We start from the raw sequence: 22365 nt of genomic DNA, 5'->3' as shown, positions 1-22365 counted from the left end.
TTACAAATATTTTTATAGTGTAGAATATACTATGCCCAAATAACAGTACTAGAAAATATATTAGAATAATATTTATCAGGATGACTATTATCCTACCTCAAGAAAGTTATTATAAAACTAAAATTGTTCTCTCACTAGGAGGCCAAGTGCCCTGCAGTGACAGACTGATCCCTATGATGAACTATTAGCACTGACAGCCCACCAAACTTCAGGGTCTCAAGATCCCAGGAATTACAGTGTGGGTGGTTCCGTGTTTGCAGTAGTGAGCTAATCCCAAACTATAGAAATCACAGAGCTTTTTCTTGACAGCCAAGAGGGATCACAGCACTATATCATTTCTCATTTTAAAACGGAATATAAAAAATAAAAATAAATTAAAAAAAAAAAAACAGAATATAACGCTTGGAAGAGTGGGCACAATCCCATAATCCCAACACTTGAAAAACGGAAGCATAGTGGGGCATTTGAAGCTAGCCTGTGCTAATAGTGGGACTTTGTCTCAATAAAACTAAGCAAACCAACAAGCTAACTAAACCTATAGGGATATAATGATATATTTACTGGATGACTTTCCTGTTGCACAAAAGGGGATCAAAACAAAATCCCCAAAACAAAATATCCCAGTACCCCAATAAAAAACACCACCTAACAGGGCTGGAAAGATGGCTCAGTGGTTAAGAGCTTTAGCTGCTTTTCCAGAGGACCCAAGTTCAATTCCCTGTACTCAAAGGGCAGTTCACAACCGTAACTCCAGTTCCAGTGGCTCCAACTCCCTCAGACAGACGTACATGCAGGCCAAACACACAAAGAAAAATGCACATCAAAAAGAAATACATAAAAAAAACCTGAGCAAAACCAGAATTTAATATTCTAAAAAAAACTGAACTGCTGAGGTGCTATGGCTCAGTGATGAGGTGCTTGCCTTGAACGGTTGATGGTCTAGATTCAATCCTTAGTACTTTTCTGCCCTCAAATTAAAAAAACAAAAAAAAAACCTTTTAACTGTTACCTTTAATGATATCATTAATCTGAGTCTCATCAAAGTTAGAGGAAAATGGCAAGGAGATTAAGACATAACTACAGCTGGGCAGCAGGGGTGCTTGCATTTAACCCCAGCACTCCCAAGGCAGAGGCAGGCAGATCTCTGTGAGTTTGATAGGTGGGTCTTCAGGACAGCTCGAGGTTACACAGCAAAACGCCATCCAAAAACCAAACAACAACAACAAACCCAATTATAATTAGAATAGAATCAGGGCTGGAGAAATGGCTCAGCAGTTAAGAGAACTGGCTGCTCTTCCAGAGGTCCTGATTTCAATTTCCAGCAGCCACATGGTGGCTCACAACCATCTGTAATGAGATCTGATGCCCTCTTCTGGTGTGTCTGAAGACAGCTACCGTGTACTCATATAAGTAAAATAATTCTTCCAAAAAAAATCATAGAAACATTTCTTCCCTTTGTTTTGTAGTGCTAGGGATCAAACCCAGGGTCTTTAGACAAGTTAGTCAAATGGTCTATCACTGATCTCCCTAGAATTACTTTATAAATGCAAACTTTTTTTACTTTACTTTTTTTTTTATCAGTCTCAATATTTCCTTATAGTTTGTTTTAATTGCCATCAAACCAAAACTGATATTTAATAATTCCTACTCCTCAAATTATGGTTACCTCGTCTAGCTGTCTGACATTTTTTTCTAACTCTAGTTTTCCTATTTGGATTTTTAAATTTTTGAAATAAAGCTTATCTCACAAAATGCTGAAGTTTCAAAACTATTAAAAAATAAAATCAGAACACAAACAGGGTAGTTCATACAATTGGTTCTGTTAAAAACTGAACTGCAGCAGGCTCAGAGAATCCCAGGCCCCTGGCTGCTCACAGTCTGTTTAGTGACTCCTGTTACAGAGTGTCTAACTAAGCTACAAACTTCCAAAGCAGCGGTTGCCACAGTGCATTCTATAAGATCTGCGAATTTGCTAAGTACATAGCAGAACTCTAAAGTTTATTTGTATTTGTTTTTCTAGTGCCTAGCAAAGTAGTCCACCCTATGAAAAGTTGTTTATAGAGATTTTGTGGATTGAGTAATATTTAACTAGAAACTAGTTTGATGGAAAACTTAAAGGCAAGCAAGACTGCCTGGCGGCTTGCAAAAGCGTTTATAAACCCCACTATTGAGTTTCTTGTTTTGAAGGACTGTGAAAACACCCTGACAGCTGTAATAAAATTCATTAATGCACAGTTATTAAGTAATGCACAGTCATTAGTGTACAATTCTGGGGTCTGAGAGGTTTTAGTTTTGCTCTTTTTTAACCCAAGGAATTAGACTCAAAACGTTGTTCATGATGAACCCGTGCTCTACCAGTGAGCTACACTCTTAGCCACCTGACATGTTTGCTTTCCTGGTGCAGCTTTAGTTAATTCTCTTGTGGTGACAAAACATCTGGGGGTGGGGGTGGGGAACAAGTTTATTGTGGTCCAGTAGGGAGGGGGAAGCTATGGCTCCAGCGATGTATGGTTACCTCGCAGAGGGAGAGGAGTACTGGTGTATGCCTTGCTCTCTTACTTCTCTGCACACTGCCAGCATTTGCACTCAGAGCTTGTCTCTGGATTCTAGCTAAAACCCAGTCAAACTGACGAGGGATATTAGCCATTACGAGTGCAGTGGGCTGGATTCAACACTTCCTTCAAGTCCCAGGAGAATTTTTTAAAGACAAGGGAGGAAAGAAAGTCAGCCATCTCCTTCCTTTGATCTTCATGCTGATTCATACTGTGGTGTTGGGGCTGGGGCTGTGGTCCTGGACTATTGTGCTTGCCCTGCTAGGGTACAACAAACAAACAAAATATTCTGTGATGCTGTCCTGGTAACCACCCGCTACAAAAGACCCCATGTAGGTAATCTCCTGTTGAGATCAGGGAAGCATTACAAAGTGGCACGGAAATGTGGGTAGATTAGCATACACATGGAAGAACAGGAAGAGGAGAGGGTTAGTCAATGTGGTGATATTTCTTTCATGCTAGAGCAAAGTCGGGGGTGGGGGTGGGGGAGTATCATGTCTTACATGAACACTACCTGGTATAAAACTCAATCTTACTATCCTAGAAAATTTTGTAAAATTCTTCACAAGTCTGAGTTTTGTTCCTTCAGGTATCCAGAGCATCCATACACCTGAGTCAGTCATTTATTCTGCCTTTATTTTCCCAAATCTTTTCTTGTTTTTTTTAAAGACAGAGTTTTTTCTGGGTAGCCCTGGCTGCTCTGGAACTCTCTCTGTAGACCAGGCTGGCCTCAAACTTACAGAGAAACTCCTGCCTCTGCCTCCTGAGTGCTGGGACTGAAGGTGTGCACCACCACTGCCCGTTTCCCCAAATCTTACTGTATTAGTAGTTGAAGGTACTAGTATACATTTATTTTTGATGCTGTAGATTAAACCTTAAACATGTATTGTATCGTTTTGTGGGGCTGAATTTGGGGAGTGGCTTAGCTAGCTGATTCTGGCTTGGCTTATTTTACAAAGTGATTGTCAAGATGCCAGCTGGAAGCTGTTCCCCAGCAGTGCCAATTGCAGCATGCCCAAGGCTGAGGCAGGAAGATCAAAAAAACTGAGGCTATTCAGGGCTTCATGGGGGCTATATCCTATCTTTAAAAGAAAACAATGAAGATCCCACAATGAAACTTATTTGTATGTTCACCTAATTCTTTTTTTTAAAAAAAATTCTACCTGGTATGGTCGCACATTTCTGTATTAAACAATGGAGAAAAAGCATTTTCCAGCTTTCATCAATAAAAACAAAACAATCTGGCAACTTCTTTATGTTTAAATAGAACAAGATGACTTCATCATCAGTTGCCTTTTGTTCTGGTTTTTATCCAAGAGCCTGGATATGACAGGCAGCAAAGATGTCTCCTGCTCGTGAAAGAACATAGAGGCTGGTACTTCCTCAACAGTAAGAACATTTCTGTCACCTAAGAAAATATTTAAAAGTAAAAGTGAAGCTTTACAATTCATCCTTTCTGTCCAGGATGAATTTGTAGCAGTCATTGTAACTGTTAAGGAAAAAGAAGGTTGGGCATACAATATTTAAACAGGTCCGCGATTTGGTTTTCACATCGGTTTTAGGGTCTTGGTAAAGTTAATTGTTAATTTTTAATGTCTATATAATGGACAGTAAAGAAAGGAGGGGGACTTCCTCTTAGCTTTTTGTTTGTTTTTTACCAAAAAGCTTGGCACATTCAACATGAAGTATGTCTCCTACGCAGCCTCAATGTTCCACCCTTCATAGTTAGTCTTTGTGTCTTGAGCCACTCCTGAAAACTCCCAGCTTAGAGTCCCAGACTGGTCGACACGAAACTTGTTTATTGTCTTTATATAAAAAAATAAAATAAAATAAAATCTTTCTCGTAGGTTGTGAAGGGGCACTCACTTGACAGGCTGACATCTTTGTAACTCCTTTCTTTTCTCCCCACACCTTCAGTTTCCCGGCCCTAGCCAGCAGCTTAGGTTAAGGTTCTGGGGACAGCGCCCAGATTCCAGATCCTGGCAGCTCTAGGTCTGAGCAGGCCAGTAGACCTTAAGTCGTAACCCGGACCTACGATTCTCGACGAGACTGCCTCAGTGACAAAGCATTACCAATTTTTCCAAAGGGCTCAACTTTGTGGCCATAAGCACGCTGAGCTGAAGTCGGCTCTCGGAAGCACTGCGCCCTACGACTCTCCTCAGGACAGGCCGGCCGTTGCAGCGGAGACTGGAACTACAAGTCCCAGAATCCTCTTGCGCACGCGCACTGTCATTGTGATGCTCCTTTCCCGGTAACTCGCCCTCTCAGGCAAACCTGAAGATAGCGGCAATTCTCCGGTGGGGGGCGGAGACGATCTCAGCTCAATTCTCCGCCCCCTTCCTGACAGGCAATGGGACTAGCCAACCGACGCCAAGGGTTGGGAACGTGCTCTCCAATCAGCACCCGCGGCGGAGAGGTGGGCGGTGCGCGCTGCCAGGGCAGGTGGGCTAGGCTGTGCGGCTTGCGGGGGGGAGAGTAACGTCGGGCCGGGTCAGCGGGCGCTGCAGTAGTCGCCGCAGCGGCGATGGGAGCGGTAGGGACGAGGTGGCGGCGGCGGCAGGAGGAGGAGGAGGAGCAGGGGCTGGTACGAGAGCAGCGGCCCGGGGCAATCCACAGCAATACCCGCATCCGCCGCCGCCGCCTTTAGACGCGGACGGCATCCGAGGGGACCACCGGCCGTCTAAGCCGCGCTCGGGTCCCGCCGCAGTGGGCGGCGGGGGATGGGCAGGCGGTGGCGGGCCCGCCTGCTGAGCGGTGACTCCGGCCGGTGCGGACCCTGAGCTGGACCCTAGTCCTCTGCCAGAGATCCTGCGTCCGCCGCGGCCCAGGTAGGACACACCCCCGAGCCCCAGGGCGTCTCCAAGAAGCCTCCCTGCGCCCGCCTCATCCCTCAGCTCAGCTCTACTGAGGCGTGGAGGGGAGACTGCCTGAGACCCCTGGGTTTCTTTCTGCCCACGCCCTGAGCCAACGCCAGACCCAGATTGATCCTCATCCTGGAGATCTTTCTAGTTCTGCCCCATTTCCCCGGAGGCTTTGGGTGCCTTCCCTGAACTTGGAGGGTCATGAAGCTGCTTCGTCTGTTTCTGTGGGTGACCCATATATCACTTGTACTCATGACTCTTCTGACTACTAGCACCGAGCAGAGAGGAGTCTTTCATTCTGTCTTGCTTTTCCCACTGTAATGGAAGAGTGACGGGACTACCGAATATCATCTCTTGTGTGGTAACAGGGAAGGCCAGGACTTTATAATATTGAAGTAATGACCAGAGGGATTTGCTTTGACAAAGATGATGCTGTTGATACGCTGGGACAAAAGAGCCCATATATGCTCACTGTCGAGTCAGAGAAGTAAATAATCCTGGGGATGCTAGGATACTTGATCCCTCAATGAAGTTAATTTTGTTTCAGTTGTGGCGCTGCCTTAGAGGCAAAAATGACATTGAGTTGTACTTTGCTTTGGATTAAAGTTGATAGGCTTCTCTTCCCTAGCTTTGGAAACTGTCCTTTAACATTTAAAGAAGACAGTTTTATTTTAACCTTTGTATGATGAGAAGATGTTATTTAGTAGAATTGAATGTGAGAGAGTGTATTATGAATGGACTCAGCTCTCAAATACAAGGAGGATTCAGGCTGTGTTTTGTTACAGTGTTTGGTTTTGAGCCATTGATAGTTGCAGTGACATTAAACATGGACTTGCCAGGATAGACTGCAAACATGTATCTGTTTTCTTTTAGCAAAGTGGACTAGAATAACATTCATTTAAGGGATTAAAAAAATGAGAAATGTTAAAGTATTGGGTGGCTTGAATACTTTTTACTTTTTGTCTTGTGACTTCAAAGAAGCTGCAGCGGTGACAGATATAACAGTATACCATCTTGGAGAATCTATCCTAATGAGGATTATGGTCTATTCAGAACAAAACCACAATGAGAGAAATCTTTAATGCAGAAGCTTATACCTCCTGTATGATGAATTTTTATAAAGACCCCAGAAGGAATGCTTGAGGAATGATTACTAAGGAAGGTTTTTCTAATAGTTTAACTTGAGAATAGAGTGTTAGAAACTGATTTTCCTCTTTCAGTTTTGGACACATAAAAGACATTAAGGCTCATAATTTCATTTTATTTATAATTTCAAACTGAAACAATTTAATTATGAGTAGGGAGCTGACTTAGAGATTGTATCCTGTTCATTGTTTTGTATGTGGTTCATATATCATTGAATTTCATGCTGTAAATGACTTTAGGATTTTTTGTTAGGTACTGTTTATTTTAATACCCCAGGAAAGCTGAACAAATTGAACTCAATTATGTAGGACTTCATATACCCTTAAATGCCATGTAAGAAATGAAGTTTGTATAATTTAGAAAATTCTACGGAGCAATTTACACATAAAGATTCATTAAAAATGTGACCATCATGGATTGTTTAAAAGTTTTTAGATTTATTTATTTTATTTTGTGTGTACCAGTGTTTTACCTGAATGTGTGCAGTGATAAGCTATTGGTTTCTCAAAACATGTGTTACACAGCTTAGTTCTGATTGTGAACTTAAGTCTCATTTTATTGACAAGCAGGAGGTATTTTGTATATTATACAACTTTTACAAGTAATGCCTATGGATGGTATTGCTTTACTGTTTGGAGGCAGGTTTTGAAGCCCCAGTAATTCTGACTTGGCCTTCCAATGGCTAGAATTACAGGTGTTAACTACCATTTTAATGCTATGCTAGGTTCAAACCCAGGGTTTCATGCATTCTAGGCAAGCACTCTGCCAGAGAAGCTGTACCCTCAGCTTCTCATTTTATTTTGAAAAAGGATCTTCCTAGATTGCCTAGGCTGGCCTGGGTCTTGTGATCTGCCTGTGTTTGTCACCGGAGTAACTAGGATTGCAAGCATGCACCACCACACCCAACTCATTAATCTTTTTTTTTTAAATGTGTATATTTGTTTTGCCTGCATCTATGTAATTGCATTGTGTGAATGCTGCCTAGTGCCCAAGGAGTCCAGAAAAGGTGCTAGATCCCCTGGAACTTGAGTTAGCAATGATTATAAGCTGCTATGTGATTGTTGGGAACCGAGTCTGGGCCCTTTAGAAGAGTAGACAATGCTCTTAGCACTTATACATCTCTAGCCCTCATTTATCTTTTACACTTTCTTCCTTCCTTTTCTTTCTTTTTACTTTGTTCCACCTCAAAATAATTGTCTTAAAACATAAGATTGCGTTGTTTTTCTGATTTAAGTTATGTAATCTTCTCAATATTGTATTTTTGTTAATACTTGTCTGTAGCTTTCTGCATTGTATGTGTCTGCATGCATGTGCATTATGGAGTATATTTGTACAGTTTGTTAAAATTTTTTTTGTGTTTGGTCCACTTAAGTATCTCAGCTTACATAGTATTTAAAAATGGTTTTTATTAACATTTTCCAATACCTAGTAAGCCAGAGATACGGGAAGAAAAGTAGGAAAAAGGAATACCAAAGGGGAAGGTGTGAACTATACTGATAATGGCATTTGATCACCTAGATGACAAGTTACATGGTAAGCTGGATTAGGACTCTCTGTTGGACTTTCATGGTGTTTAATAAATTCAACATATTCAGGACTGGTTAGCTGGAGAGATGGCTCAATGTTTAAGACTACTTGCCCTTCTTGCAGATCTGAGAGTTCAGTTTTTAGCAGCCACATGGTGGTTTACAACCATCAGTAGCTTCAGTGCTGCCTTCTGACTTTCAGGGTACCCGACTTACATGTGCACAGATACACATTTGAACAAAAGTGTAATATGAATAAATTATTCAAAGCAATCTCTTTGAACCTTTGAACAATGAGTTATTATTACAAATGCTTACATCCATTTTTTAAAATACTTGCTAAGCATTTCCCATGTTATACTGCTGTGGGTTAAAGACTGAGCACTAGACAAAGAGAAATATCTCTTTACTTTTGAACTTACAATATAGTTCTGAGCAAACCTGTAGAAACAGATAATTATACAAAGATCATGTGTTTTGTAGAGAAAGTGTAGCCATGAGCTTGTAATAAGTTTTTGGAGGTAAAGCCCAAGAGAAGTTTCTGTTTAATTAACCCTAACTCATTCTGTGTTTGCATTAGCTTCAGAGGTTGGTGGAAATAGTTTCACTCTAATTAAATAATAAAAAATAAAGGTACTTAAATTAATTAAAAGGTAGTAAAAATAATGTGCATATAACTCTTGTGTATTATTCAGATATTGTACATCTGTGACAAACAGGAGAAAAACAAAGAAGGAAACAGTGTTGAGGGTTTTTACCCACTGTGGCAAGGCGGGTATTGTGGAGAAGATCAGCTCACTTTATGTCATTGAGGAGGCACAGAAAATGCCTACATTAATGTCTCATGCCTTCACAGATATACCCAGAGGTATACTTAATCTCCTGAGCACTTCCCAGTTCAATCAAGTTAGCAATCAGGATTAACCCTCACAAGTCCACCTCTTGTTAACTTGCACTCACACATAGCTCTTTAAACCATAACATTTGGCCTGGGAAGACGGCTCAGTGGATAAAAGTTCTTGTCACACAAGTGTGAGAACCTGAATTCAAATCCCTAGATATGGAAGCACACATCTGTACATGTGCTGAGATGGTGGGTAGAGATGAAAATCCTTGGAAGCTCTCATCTGGTATGTTTGGGGGAGAACAGCAAAAGTCAGACCCTGTTTCAAACCTTCACATACATGCTGTGGCATGGGAACCTTCACACATACACTCAGCTCACCAGAGAGAGAGGGGAAAGAGAGACAGAGACCCAGAGAAAGACAGAGAGAGGGACATTAACATCAAACATCTTACCATTCTATCCCTGGCCTTCCAAAGACTCATGTCATGTCCATTACCATACAACTGTAAAGTTACCTCCACAGTCTCCACAGTCTTTATAGTTCTAACATTGTTCAAAAGTCCAAGTTCAGAGTATCTGAGATTGAAGCAAACTCAGCTGCGAATCCTTGTAAAATCAAAAGGAAAATTACATACTTAAATGTAATGGCACAGGATGAACACTTTCATTCTCAAAGGAAGAAATAGATAATAGCAAGGTGGGGTAGGACCGAAGCAAGACAAACCCAACAGGGGAAACAAATTCCATATATCCATGGTGGATATAGTAATGTAATGTGTTCTCTAAATCAGCAGCCACTTCCCCTGAGGCTTTGCTGTTTGTAGCTCACATAGCCCTTTTCTATGGTTGACTTTACTTGGTATCAGCCTATGTCTTTTTGACTTACATGTTCCAAATTAACCCATCCAGCTTTCCAGGAGCTCTTAATTTTATATTTGATTTCATTCTCATGGTTGTACACATTGCTCTAGTGTCTTTACAAAGGACTGTCTGCAAGGATGCTAACCTTGCTTTATGTTGGAACAGAAGCCTCTACCACTCTGCAGCCCCTTTATTCTGTGTGCTTACAAAATCTGCATCATATGGACAATACCAAGGTCTGTTACCAGTTCAAGTGATAGTTATATTCGCATGGACCATGGCTGCAATGGTTTCTTAAGTGGCCTGTGCTAGACATTTCATTAATTGACAGAAACAACTTAAGGGAGTAGTGACTTATTTTACCCCATGGTTATCCTGGCAGAGAAGGTTTGACAGAGCTGAGCTCACATCCTAGTGGCCAGGAAACAGAAGTTGTTGTTAAAAGATGACATCCTGGGTTTCAGCACCAATGTTAGGAAAAGGATGAAGAGAGTGGGGTGGGGTAGGGGGTGAGGCCTGGGGGAAAGGGAGGTACTTCTGGGGGACCCATATTGGGAATCCCTTCCCCCTGAGGGACCAGCCACATGATGGTATAGTAGAGAATAGAGTTTATTCAGGTCTTGGGGAATTAAGAGGGTAATAGAGGCGGAGAGAGAAGAGTGGAATAGAGAAGTAGAGGAGTAGAGGCCAGCCAAGAGCACGTGGAGAGAGAGGAGGGAAGGGAAGGGGAAGAGGAGGGGCAAGGGGGGAGAGTAAGAGAGGAGGGGGCAAGCAGCCCCTTTTATAGTGTCAGGTAACTGGGGCTGAGCATACCTGACTATAGCCAAGTAACCTGGGGGCTGGGGCTTATAGAATCTCAACAGAGGTAATGCTGCACTTTAAAGGACTTTCTTCTGCTTCCAAACTGTTAATTTCACCCAGACTATCTATGGGCTTGTGTCTCCCACATTCATGGCAGTTATTCACCCCTCCTGAAACGCTGTTACAGTCATACTCAGAGTTGTGCTCTGCTAACTTCTTAGGTGCTTCTTAATCTAATCAAATTGGCAATATTAACTGGCACACCTTGAAACAGTTTTAGAAAAAACTCCAGTCACTCCAGAACACCTACTCCCTCTCCCTCAGTATTTCTTCTCCACTGTCATAGGTCCATTTGCACATGTGTGTTCTATGACCTCTATGATCCTCTTCCTTAATCTCGATTTCTCTTCTCTAATGGGCTCCATTTTACTGAGCAATTAGAAATTTAAAGAGTGAGTATGAAGGTCAGAAAACAATTTTGTGCATCTGATTCTTTTATTTGTGCATCTTCTACCTTTATGTGGGCTCTGGAGATTGACCTTAGGTTGCCAGGCTCATTCAGCAAAAAAATAAAGTAGATTACACCTAATAAGACACACAAGATTGTCCCCTGGCTTCTATATGCATGAATACACATGTGTACCTGAACACACACAAACATACATGAAAGTCTTCAACTTTTATAGCATGATTAACTACGAAGCACCAGATTTTGTACTTTAGTAATAAGTGATATGTGGAATAGTTAGTTTTCTATCAAATTTGGAAAAATTTCAGACATTTCTTCTGCTTCTTTGTACAATGTAATTTCTTTGGGCCCAATAAAAATAAAATAGATGATTTTAAAATGGGAAGAAACTTTTCAAGATGGCATAGTTTACAATAAGTGAAAACAGAATAAAATAGAATTACAGAAATTAAAGGGGGCTGGAGAGATGGCTCAGTGGTTAAGAGCACTGACTGCTCTTCCAGAGGTCCAAAGTTCAATTCCCAGCAGCCACATGGTGGCTCATGACCATTTGTAATGAGATCCAATCCCGTCTTCTGGTGTGTCTGAAGACAGCAGTGGTGTACTCGTATACATTAAATAAATAGATCTTTAATAAAGAAATTAAAGGATAAGTGAGATTCATTTTCTCTCTAGACTGTGGTTCTATGGATGTTAGCCCTTCAGTCTGATCCCACAGCACCCTGATGATTTGTGCATTTGATTTCTTTTACTCTTTGTGGTTTTCATTTGCCACCTCCCTTTCTCCCTTACACATAATCATTTCCTATTGTATAATTTCCTTTTCTGTATCTTCAAGCTCACCAGCTTCAGGTGGAATTCCTGTACAGGTGTTTCTACTCCTGGCAAGTTGACATTACAGCCAACTATAGTAAACCAACTCTTAGATTTGTTGATTCTTGAAATTATTATTTTTTTGTTTCTACCTCTTAATTGTGGCTTTAATTTTATTATCTCTTGCCATCTTGACATTAAATTGCTTATTTGTACTCTTGATTTTTTTTTTTTTTTTTTTTTTTTGCCTTTTTGTATGTCTGTGTGTCAGATCCCTGGAACATGAGTCACAAGACAGTTGTGAACTACCATGTGGGTGCTGGGACTTGAATTCAGGTCCTGTGGAAGAACAGCTTGCTTCCTTGTCCCATTTACTTGGAATATGTTTTTCCATCCTCTCTTTTTAAGATGGTATGCATCTTTCAAGGTAGTTTCTTGTGGACTAGAGAAAGATGGGTTTTGATTCTTAAAACATTTTATCTAAATCATATATTTTGGAGGTGGGCAGGGGGAGTTTGAGGCCACTAAAAATTTAATTAGGAAATTCATGTGCTGATGGTTGTGGCTTGTTGTTTTTCTGGTCTTGTGTTTTTGTGATCCTCCTGCTGTTTTTCTGTTTCAGTAACTGTAGCTGCATTTGTGTCTTTCTGCAGTGTGCTTGCTTCTCTCTTCAGCCTGAAGCGTTGCTTCTAGTGTTTTTTGTACAACTGGCTTGGTGGACATGAATTCTCGTAGCTTGTTGATACCATGAAAATTTTTCTTACCTCCAACAGAAGAAAATAGTTTGCTTTGTTCAGTAGTTTAGGTTGGCATCCATTGTTTTATACAACTTCAAGTATATTGCTCCAGATTCTTCTGGCTTTTAAAGCTTCCATTGAGAAATCTGCTGTTACTCTGATGGGTTTTCCTTTATGTATGACTTGTGGCTTTCTCTTGCAGATTTCAGTACTTTCTCTTTGTTCTGCACATTTAGTGTTTTATTATAACGTACTGTGGGGAGTTCATTTTCTGGTTCTGTGTGGTGTTCTGTATGCTTCTTGTATCTGCATGGGGATATCTTTCCTTAATTTGGAGAAGTTTTCTTCTGTGATCCTGTTGATGATCTGGTCTATGCCATTTACCAAAAATTTTTCTCTTTTTATGCCTATAATTGGAAGATTTGCTCTTTCCATGTTGTCCCAAAGTTCCTTATGCTCCCTTTTTTTTTCATATTCTATGCACAAGTGGTTCAGTCTTTCTACTTAACTAAGTCTATGATTTTTTTGTCTTATAATTTGTCTTCTAGGATTTGTCTAGGTGATTCTTACTGGAGAACATTTCTGTAGGATTAGTAGGTTTGGAGGGAGACATACTGTCTTGGCCTTTCTGAGATGCTTATTATGCCAGATAATGTTTTTTATCCCTAGACATTTAATGTTTTTACTTTACCTGTTTCTATTTTGTAAAACAGTGAATGTATCTATAATAGTTGTTTTAAAATCCTTACCCACCAATTCTATGTATACTTGTTTATTTTCGTTGGTATTTTTCTTTGTTTACATCCCCAGGAGTTTTCAAGTAGGTACCAGACATTGTGATTTTATGTTGTTAAGTTCTGTTTTATTTCTTTTTCAAAAATTTCTTTAGTTTTGCATTTTTGGGGGAGGGGGATACAGTTATCTGAAAGTAGTTTCATGTATCCAAGGCCCTTAGTCATATTCCTGTGTGAATGTGAGGATATTCTCCTACTCCTTTCCAATGGGTTTTAGCCTTATAACTTATAATATGCACTGGTAAGTATTTAGCAAAAGACTCATGGAGGTTGGACCCTCACAAGACTGTGGGAGTCTTGTGCTTCCTACCCCTGAGCTTCCCTGTGGAGCTGTCTCTGGGCATGGCCTGGGCAGTGGTGAAGCTCCCTTCACTTCCCTGCCTTTTCTTAGGGATCTCTGTAACATGCTGCCTGGTTCTGATTTCTGAAACCCATTGTTTTATATATTTTGTCTGCTTTTCTAGTTGTTAGTACAGTAAGTTTGGTTCCTTTTACTTTATTGTGGCTTTGCTGTGGCCAGGATTTGTAGTGGTAAGGTGTGTGTATTTAAATCTCAAACAAAGAAGAGTCATGATCAACCATTTACATTCTCACTAGAAATATATATGTCATGTCTATGCCCAAATATAGCTTCAAGTATATCCCCTCATCTTTAACTGCATTGTAGACTTTTTCTAATGAATCATTTTAACATTGTATTCATTGACATTAAAATCATAGGTAAAAATAATTTTCTTATATTTTTCTGTTAAAGAGCAAAGTTTTATATAAATTATATATGACACTTACAAAACCATACTATATATTTAGTGACTTATCTAGTTTACAGCCAATATGTAAGTTTATCACTTCAGCCTGTCTAAAAAGTCTCCTAACTGACTTTTTCCTCTGGAGTCATTCCCAGATGGATGCCCCTAAACCTTCTCAAAACAGTGAAGTCCATGTAATTAGCCCATTATCTTTTGATGGGGGAAGGGAAATATATATATATATATCTCATATATATTTAATTTTGGCTGATCTGTCCCACAGATATACTTGCCTACTTGCCATCACCCTGCCTCTCCTGTTTCCATTCTATCCTCCCACCCCAGGGGTTCTTCCTTCTACCATCCTATCACATGTTCCCAGCCACTGCCTTAAAGCCTCCATTTTCTATCTTTCATGGGCTCTCTTCTGTTTTCCTGGCCTCTACACATGCTCAATCCTACATAAACATTCATATAAACATTTAAGGCCAGCATCTACATATGAGAGAGAACATGTGGTGTTTGTCTTTCTGACAGATTACCTTGATGTTTTCCAGATCCATCTATTTCCCTACAAATTTAATAATTTATTTTTCTTTGTGAAGGAATAAAATTCCATTGTGTATGTATCACACACACATACAATATATCATGTTTTTATTATTTATTCATCTGGTGATGTTTATCTAGGCTGACATCATTTCCATTCTGTTGTAAATAGAGCAGCAATACGCATGGATATGCAAGTAGAATATATACCCTGAAGTGGTTTAGCTTTGTCATATGGTAGTTCTAATTTTAGATTTTTGCAAAACCTCCACACTGATTTCCACAGTGGCTGGATCAGTTTACATTGACACCCTATCAGCAGTGAGTAAGGGGTGCTCTTTCCTCACAAACTCTCTAGCATTTATTGTCATTTGTTTCTGACTGAGGTGTGATGGTGGCTTAAGAGGAGCTTAATTTGCCTTTTCTGATGGCTAAACATGTTGAACACTTTAAAATATACACATTAGCCATTTGTGTATATTCTTGTGAAGATTATCTAATTCATTGTCAGGTGATTTTTTTTGTTTGTTTGTTTTGCTTTTATTTTTTATGAGTTTGAGTCAGGCTATCCTAGAGCTCCCTATGTAGACGAGGCTGGCCTTGAACTCATAAAGATCTGCTTGTTTTTACTCCAGAGTGTTGGGATTAAAGGCGTATGCCAATACATCTGGCTGTTGTCAGTTTTAGAAAAGCTTTTGTGTGTGTTGTGTATGAATACCTGTGTGTTGTGTGTGAGTACCTGCTGAAGAAGGTGTTGACTCTGTGCAGCTGGAATTACAGGTACCTATGAGCTGCTGGGATTCACACTGATTTTTCTGGAAGAGCAGCAAGCACTTTTAATTGCTGAGCAGTTTGGTTTGTTTGCTTAGGATTTTTAAAATTGTTTTTGATTTCGGTTTATTGGATTTTGGGATTTAAAAAAAATTTTTTTTGCAGATTTTTACATAGTGTAGTTAGATAACAATCCCTTGTCTGAAGTAGAGCTGGAAAAGATTTCCTTCTGTTCCATAGACTGTTTGTTCATTCTTTTGGTTTTGTGGTGTGAATTTCATGCAATCTTTTTTGTCAATTCTTGTGGCTATTTGTTGTGCCATTGGACTTCTGTTGAGAAAATTCCTGCTTATACCTATATGGTGAATTCCCCAAGGAGTGTCAGCATTTTAGGTTTTAAATTAAGGTCTGATGTACTTTGAATTAATTTTTGTGCAGAGTGTGCATGTGTGTGAGAGGGGGGTGGGGAGGGAGGCCAGTCTCATTCTTCTGCAGGTGGTTGGTGGTTATCCAGTTTTTCCGGTACCATTTATCGAACAAGCGTTTTTTTCCCAGTCTTTACTTTTTATAAAGGTAAAGACAGGTGTGCATGGCTGTGTTCGTGTATCTCTGGGATCACTGTTTCATTGTCCTCATGTCTTTTTAGTGCGCAGTGTCTTTGGATTATGGCTCTGCAGTGTAGTTTGAAGTCAAGAGTGTATATTCTTTTATTTTAGGATTGCTTTGGCTAGGATTAAGGTATGAACCAACTGCAAAAGAAATTTTAACACCTTTTGTAGTACCAGACATGGAACCTAGGCTAGGCAAGCACTGACCTACATCCCAACCTGATAGCCTAGTTTTTACTGAATTTAGTTTAACTTTCAGGCCTGTGTATTCTTTCCTCTAATAAGAACTTTTTATTTGGCAAGATGTAATTCTTTTCCCATGTACTTTTTATGTTATTCTTGTTTGCTCTTCTGTGATTTACTTACCTACTGTCTTAGGAGGTATCTGTTGCTGTGATCAAGACCCGGAGCAACTTGAGAAGAATAGATTTATTTGATAGATTTATTTGGCTTACATTTCCACATCATAGACCATCATTGAAGGCCATCAGCACAGGCACTCTAGGCAGGAACTGAAGCACAAACCACGCACTGGTTACTGGCTTGGTCTCCATGGCTTGCTCAGCCTGCTTGCTTCCTTCTTTTCTTTATTTTTCCTTTTTTGTTTCTTTTTCTTTTTTGTTGTTGTTGTTTTTCAAGACAGAGTTTCTCTGTGTAGCTCTGGCTGTTCTCTGTAGACTAACCTGACCTCCAATTCAGAGATTTGCCTGCCTCCTCCTCCAGAGTGCTGGCTGGGATTAAGGCATGCACCACCACACTCGGCTGCTACATGCATTTTGTTTTTCAGTGTCAGCTGCTAAATTAGGTTGACTGTGTACAAGATATGTCAATCTGTCATTCAGTAGCATGCTTTTATTTTTAACTTTTTAATTCTTTGTGAGTTTCACATCATGTACCCTAGTCCTGCTCATTTCCCCATCCCCTCATATCTGACCTTTGCCCTTACAACCTCCCCTCAAAATAAAATACACATACACAAACAAACAAAAAAACCAAAACACAGAAAACATCTCATTGTGTCTCAGTGTGTATGTCCCTCTGGATATCCCTCTATGTGTCTTCACTTGGAAATGTTCATTGCAATGAGTCACTGGTCTGGTTTGAGATCTCTGGCTTCTGTATTCAGTATTGAGTCCTTACTGGGCCTCCTCCCAGTTATTCTGTTGTTATCCTGTGTCATGAAGATTCCTTAGCTTTGGTTCAGCTGGACTGGCTCTTTCACGTCTTCCAACTGTTTGCAGATGATATGGATTTTGGGGTAGGCCAGTTCAGAGCTGTGGATCTTGGCCTGGGTAGTAGCTGGTCAGCCCACTGGCTCTCTTATCTGAGCTGCCAGGATGAGCTCTCCAGCACTGTATCGTCAGTAGGAGGCAGGGTCTGCTCTCCAGCTCTCATACCCTCAGGGCCAGCTCACCTGTGTACCCACACCTCCAGAGCCAGATCCACTGGGCTGCCCAGTCAAGGTTCAGGGCCCCACTCTCCAAGTGCTGCAGTCTGGTAAGGCCTGGGCCAGCAGCTTTCCCACTCCCACATCCTTAGGGCCGGCTTGCCTGCACATTTGCCATCAGGGCCAGCTCTACTGTTGCCCAGGGGAGATTCAGGGCTAGCTCATCCAACTACTACCACTGGTGGCAAGTGGGGAGGGGAAGGGCATCACCCCTATACAGAAGCCACCTTACAGCAGATAAATGGCAGGGCCAGCTCTCATGTGCTCTTGCTCTCAGGGCTGGCTTACCTGCATGCCCTCCACCAGGATCAGCTTTCCAGAGAGTATGGCAGCCAGTAAGGGCAGGGCCAGTTCTGTATAGCTCCTGGACATCCACCTGGTCCCTGGTTGCTGGCCCTACCATGGATGTCTCCATGTTCACTAGTGGTAATATGAGACACTGGACACCGACCCCTGCCACTGCATAACCACAGACCTAGACATGGCCCTCAGCAGCAGCTCAAGCTGGGACCTTATCATAGTCCCAGGTGGCAGGGCTAGCCATTCACAACAGGCTACTTCTCTCCACCCCCTGGGTCTCTAGTTCCATCTACCTCTCTTCATAATGCTCCAGCTGTCCATTCTTTTTTTTCTCTCCCATCTGTCTACTATATACTTGCATATTGTGGTTGCTCATGGTACAGGCTGGCCCAGTGGCCGTCCATCCCCAGGGTGACATCCTCCGTCTGCATTGTATGGTATGGCAGCAAATAGGTAGTAGCTACAGCCTGCCTATGTAGAGAACAGGTCTGTGGTTGCAGTTCTCTGTCTTTCTCCTTCCAGGCTGCTCTGGGTAGAGGTAGGTGAGGCTCAGTTTGTCTATGGTCCACCCTTGCTGTGGGTTGGAAGGCAGGACTGTGGGTGTACCCCCTCCTTACCCCCCCCCCAGCAGGTCTCTGTGTGTCTTCCTCTTCCCTCACTGTATTGCCTGGATTTTATTTTTATTTTTAAAATTTTTTATGTATCCTAGGCATAAACCATCTTTGGCCACCAAGCCAGACATCAAGCTAAGATGAACAAAGAACTGCCATCTGCTCTGTCCCTGACCTATATAAGAACACTACCAAGTTGTCTCTTTGTCATTGCCAGAGGGGGCTACATGCATTTTTTAAATCCTAACAGCTTGGTTTTTAGACTGTATGTACAGAGAATCATCATTAATTTTTGTTTGTTTAGGATTCTTGTAGGTTTTTTTGTTTTGTTTTTTGTATTTGTTCTGCATATAAGAACACTTTGTAAATTAAAATTTAACTTCTTAATTGTTAATGAGGGCAATGCTATGTGTTATATTTTGTTGCACTCTGTATTCATTGCAGATTATTGAAAGAGTATTGGTTGTCATAAAACTACTTAGGTTATTTTTTGTTTGTTTCTGTTTTCAAGACAAGGTTTCTCTGTGTAGTCTTGAAACTCATTCTGAAGTCCAGGCTAGCTCAGACTCAGAGATCTGTTTGCCTTTCTCTCCCAAGTGCTAGGATTAAAGAGGTGTGCCACTGAGCTTGGCCTGGTTAGAACGACTTAGCTCTAGTCAACTATATAGGAAGTGAAAGACATTTCACTTCTTAAACATTCACTGCAAGACTGCTTCTATGTTGGTATTCTCTATAATGGGATTGAAAAAAATGAGAGCATGGGGAGCTCAGTAATAGAGCACATGCCTAGTATGTACAGTATTCTTGATTTGGTCCTCACCCCAGACCTTCAAAGAAGAGCTAATACCAACACTCCTCAAACTATTCCATTCAATAGAAACAGAAGAAACACTTCCCAATTCATTCTTTGAAGCCACAATTGCTCTGATACTTAAACTACACAAAAACCCAACAAAGAAAGAGAACTTCAGACCATTTTTGCTTATGAATAGCAATGCAAAACTACTCAATAAAATGCTAGAAAACCCAATCCACAAACACATCAAAACCATCATTTACATGATCAAGTAGGTTTCATCCCAGGGATGCAAGGATGGTTCAATATACGAAAATCCATTAACATAATTCTCTCTATAAACAAACTCAAAGAAAAAAGATCACATGATCATCTCAATAGATGCTAAAAAGTATTTGACAAAATATAACACCCCTTTATACTAAAAGTATTAGAGAGATCAGGAATTCAAGGCCCGTACCTAAACATAATAAAAGCATAATACAGCAAACCAAGAGCCAATATCAAATTAAATGGAAAGATATTTGAAGCAATCCCACTAAAATCAGGAACAAGACAGGCTGCTCACTCTGTATCTATTCAATATAGTACTTGAAGTTCTAGCTAGAGCAATAAGACAACAAAAAGAGATCGAGGGATACAGATTGGAAAAGAAGAAGTCACAGTATCATTATATGTGGATGATATGATAGTATACATAAGCGACCCCAAAAATCTTACCAGAGAACTTCTATGCTGATAAACAACTTCAGCAAAGTGACTGGATGTAAAATTAACTCAAATCATTAGTCTTCCTTTATATAAATGATAAATGGACTGAGAAAGAAAATAGGGAAACAACACCCTTCACAGTAGTCACAGATAATATAAAATATGGTATAACTCTAACCAAACAAGTGAAAGATCTATGATAAGAACTTCAAGTTTCTCAAGAAAGAAATTGAAGAAGACCTCAGAAGATGGAAAGATCTCCCATGCTCATGGACTGGTAGTATTAACATAGTAAAAACAGCCATCCTACCAAAAGCAATCTACAGATTCATCAGAATCCCCATCAAAATTTCAACATGATTCTTTACAGACATGGAAAGAGCAATTCTTAATTTCATATGGAAAAGCAAAAAACCCAGGATTGCAAAGACAATTATTAACAATAACAGAATCACCATTCCTAACCTCAAGCAGTACTATAGAGCAGTAGTGATTAAAAACCTCATGATATTGGTACAAAGACAGACAGGTACATCAATGGAAAAAAATTGAAGACCCAGAAATAAACTCACACACTTATGGACACTTGATTTTTGACCAAGAAGCCCAAAACATACAATGAAAAAAAGAAAGAATCTTCAATAAATGGTGTTGGTCTAACTAGCAGTCTGTGTACTGGCTGGTTTTGTGTCAACTTGATACCAGCTGGAGTTATCACAGAGAAAGGGGCCTCCCTTGAGGAAATGCCTCCATGAGATTCAGCTGTAAGGCATTTTCTTAACTAGTGATCAGGGGGAAAGGGCCCAGCCCATTGTGGGTCGTGCCATCCCTGGGCTGGTAGACCTAGGTTCTATAAGAAAGCAGGCTGAGCAAGCCAGGAGAAGCAAGCCAGTAAGTGACATCCCTCCATGGCCTCTGCATCAGCTCCTGCTTCCTGACCTGCTTGAGTTCCAGTCCTGACTTCCTCTGGTGATGAACAGCGATATGGACGTGTAAGCTGAATAAACCAAACCCTTTACTCCCTAACTTGCTTCTTGGTCATGATATTTTGTGCAGTAATAGAAACCCTGACTAAGACAGTCTGTATGTAGAAAAATAAGAATAGACCCATATCTGTCACCTTGCACAAAGCTCAAGTCCAAGTAGATCAAGGACCTCAACATAAAACCAGATACACTGAATTAAATAGAAGAAAAAGGGGAAAGAGCCTCAAACTCACTAGCACAGGGGGAAATTTTCTGAACAGAACTTCAGTGGCTCAGGCTCTAAGATCAACAATTGATAAATGGGACCTCATGAAGCTGAAAAGCTTCTGTAAGGCAAAAGACACAATCGTAGGACAAATCAGCAACCTACAGATTGGGGGAAAAAAATCCTCACTAACCCCACATCTGATAATGACTAATATCCAAAATATATAAAGAACTTAAGAGGCTAACCTTTCAAAAACCAAACAACTCAATTTTAAAAGTAGGTACAGAGCTAAACAGAGAATTTACAACAGAGGAAGCCAAGAAGCACTTAAAGAAATGTTCAGAGTCCTTAGTTATCAGGAAAATGCAAAACAAAACAACCCCGAGATTCCACCTTAAACCAATCAGAATGGCTAAGGTCAAAAACTCAAGCACATGTTGGTGATGATATAGAGAAAGAGGAACACTCCTCCATTGTGGTGGAATTGCAAACTGGAACAACCACTCTGGAAATCAATAATGTGGTTCCTCAGAAAATTGGAAATAATATCTACCTGAAGTCTCAACTATATAATACTCTTAGGTTTATATCCAAAAGATGCACATGTTCCACTATGTTTATAGTGGCCTTATTTGTGATAGAAAGAAAATGTGGTTCATTTACACAATGGAATACTATTCAGCTATTAAGAATGAGGACATCATGACTTTTGCAGGCAAATGGATGGAACTAGAAAATATCATCCTGAGTGAGGTAACCTAAATCCAAAAGGACATGCATGGTATGTACTCAGTAATAAGTGGAAATTAGCCAAAAAATACAGAATACCCAGGATATACTCCACAGAACTCAAGAAGATTAACAAGCAGATCTCAAGTGAGGATGCTTCAATCACGTTTAGAAGGGGGAAGAAAATAATCACGAGAGGTAGAAAGAGGGAGGGACCTGGGTGGGAATGGGGAGAGGAAGGAAAAGAGGGGACCATGATCATGTATTGGGATGGAATGATGGGAGGTGGGGAAACCCTCTAGAAAGTACCAGAGACCTTGGAGGTGAGAGACTCTCAGGACTCAATTCAAGTAACCTTAGATGAAATGCTCAACATTGGGAAGAGGGAACTTGAATGGTCCACCTCTGATAGACAGACAGGGCCTTAAGCGGGGGGAGGGGGGGACAGGGTTATTAATTCTGACCCAGAATTGTTCCTGTCTAAAAGAACTGC

The 22365-nt window shown here is 40.6% G+C and overlaps 1 protein-coding gene across 1 annotated transcript in view; it reads left to right on the top strand.

The window, feature by feature from the left end:
• Positions 1-5095: 5095 nt before the first annotated feature.
• Positions 5096-22365, top strand: part of TTBK2 (tau tubulin kinase 2) — a 92954-nt gene continuing 75684 nt past the window's right edge. Inside the window, exon 1 of the mRNA XM_080930814.1 lies at positions 5096-5380. The gene's annotated coding sequence lies outside the window, so the exon portion shown is untranslated. The remainder of the gene's footprint in view (positions 5381-22365) is intronic.

This window comes from Micromys minutus (genome assembly GCF_963924665.1).
Source record: "Micromys minutus genome assembly, chromosome: 17".
NCBI lineage: Eukaryota > Metazoa > Chordata > Mammalia > Rodentia > Muridae > Micromys > Micromys minutus.
The sequence above is the reverse complement of the archived record's forward strand: the minus strand, read 5'-3'. Positions and strand labels throughout refer to the sequence as shown.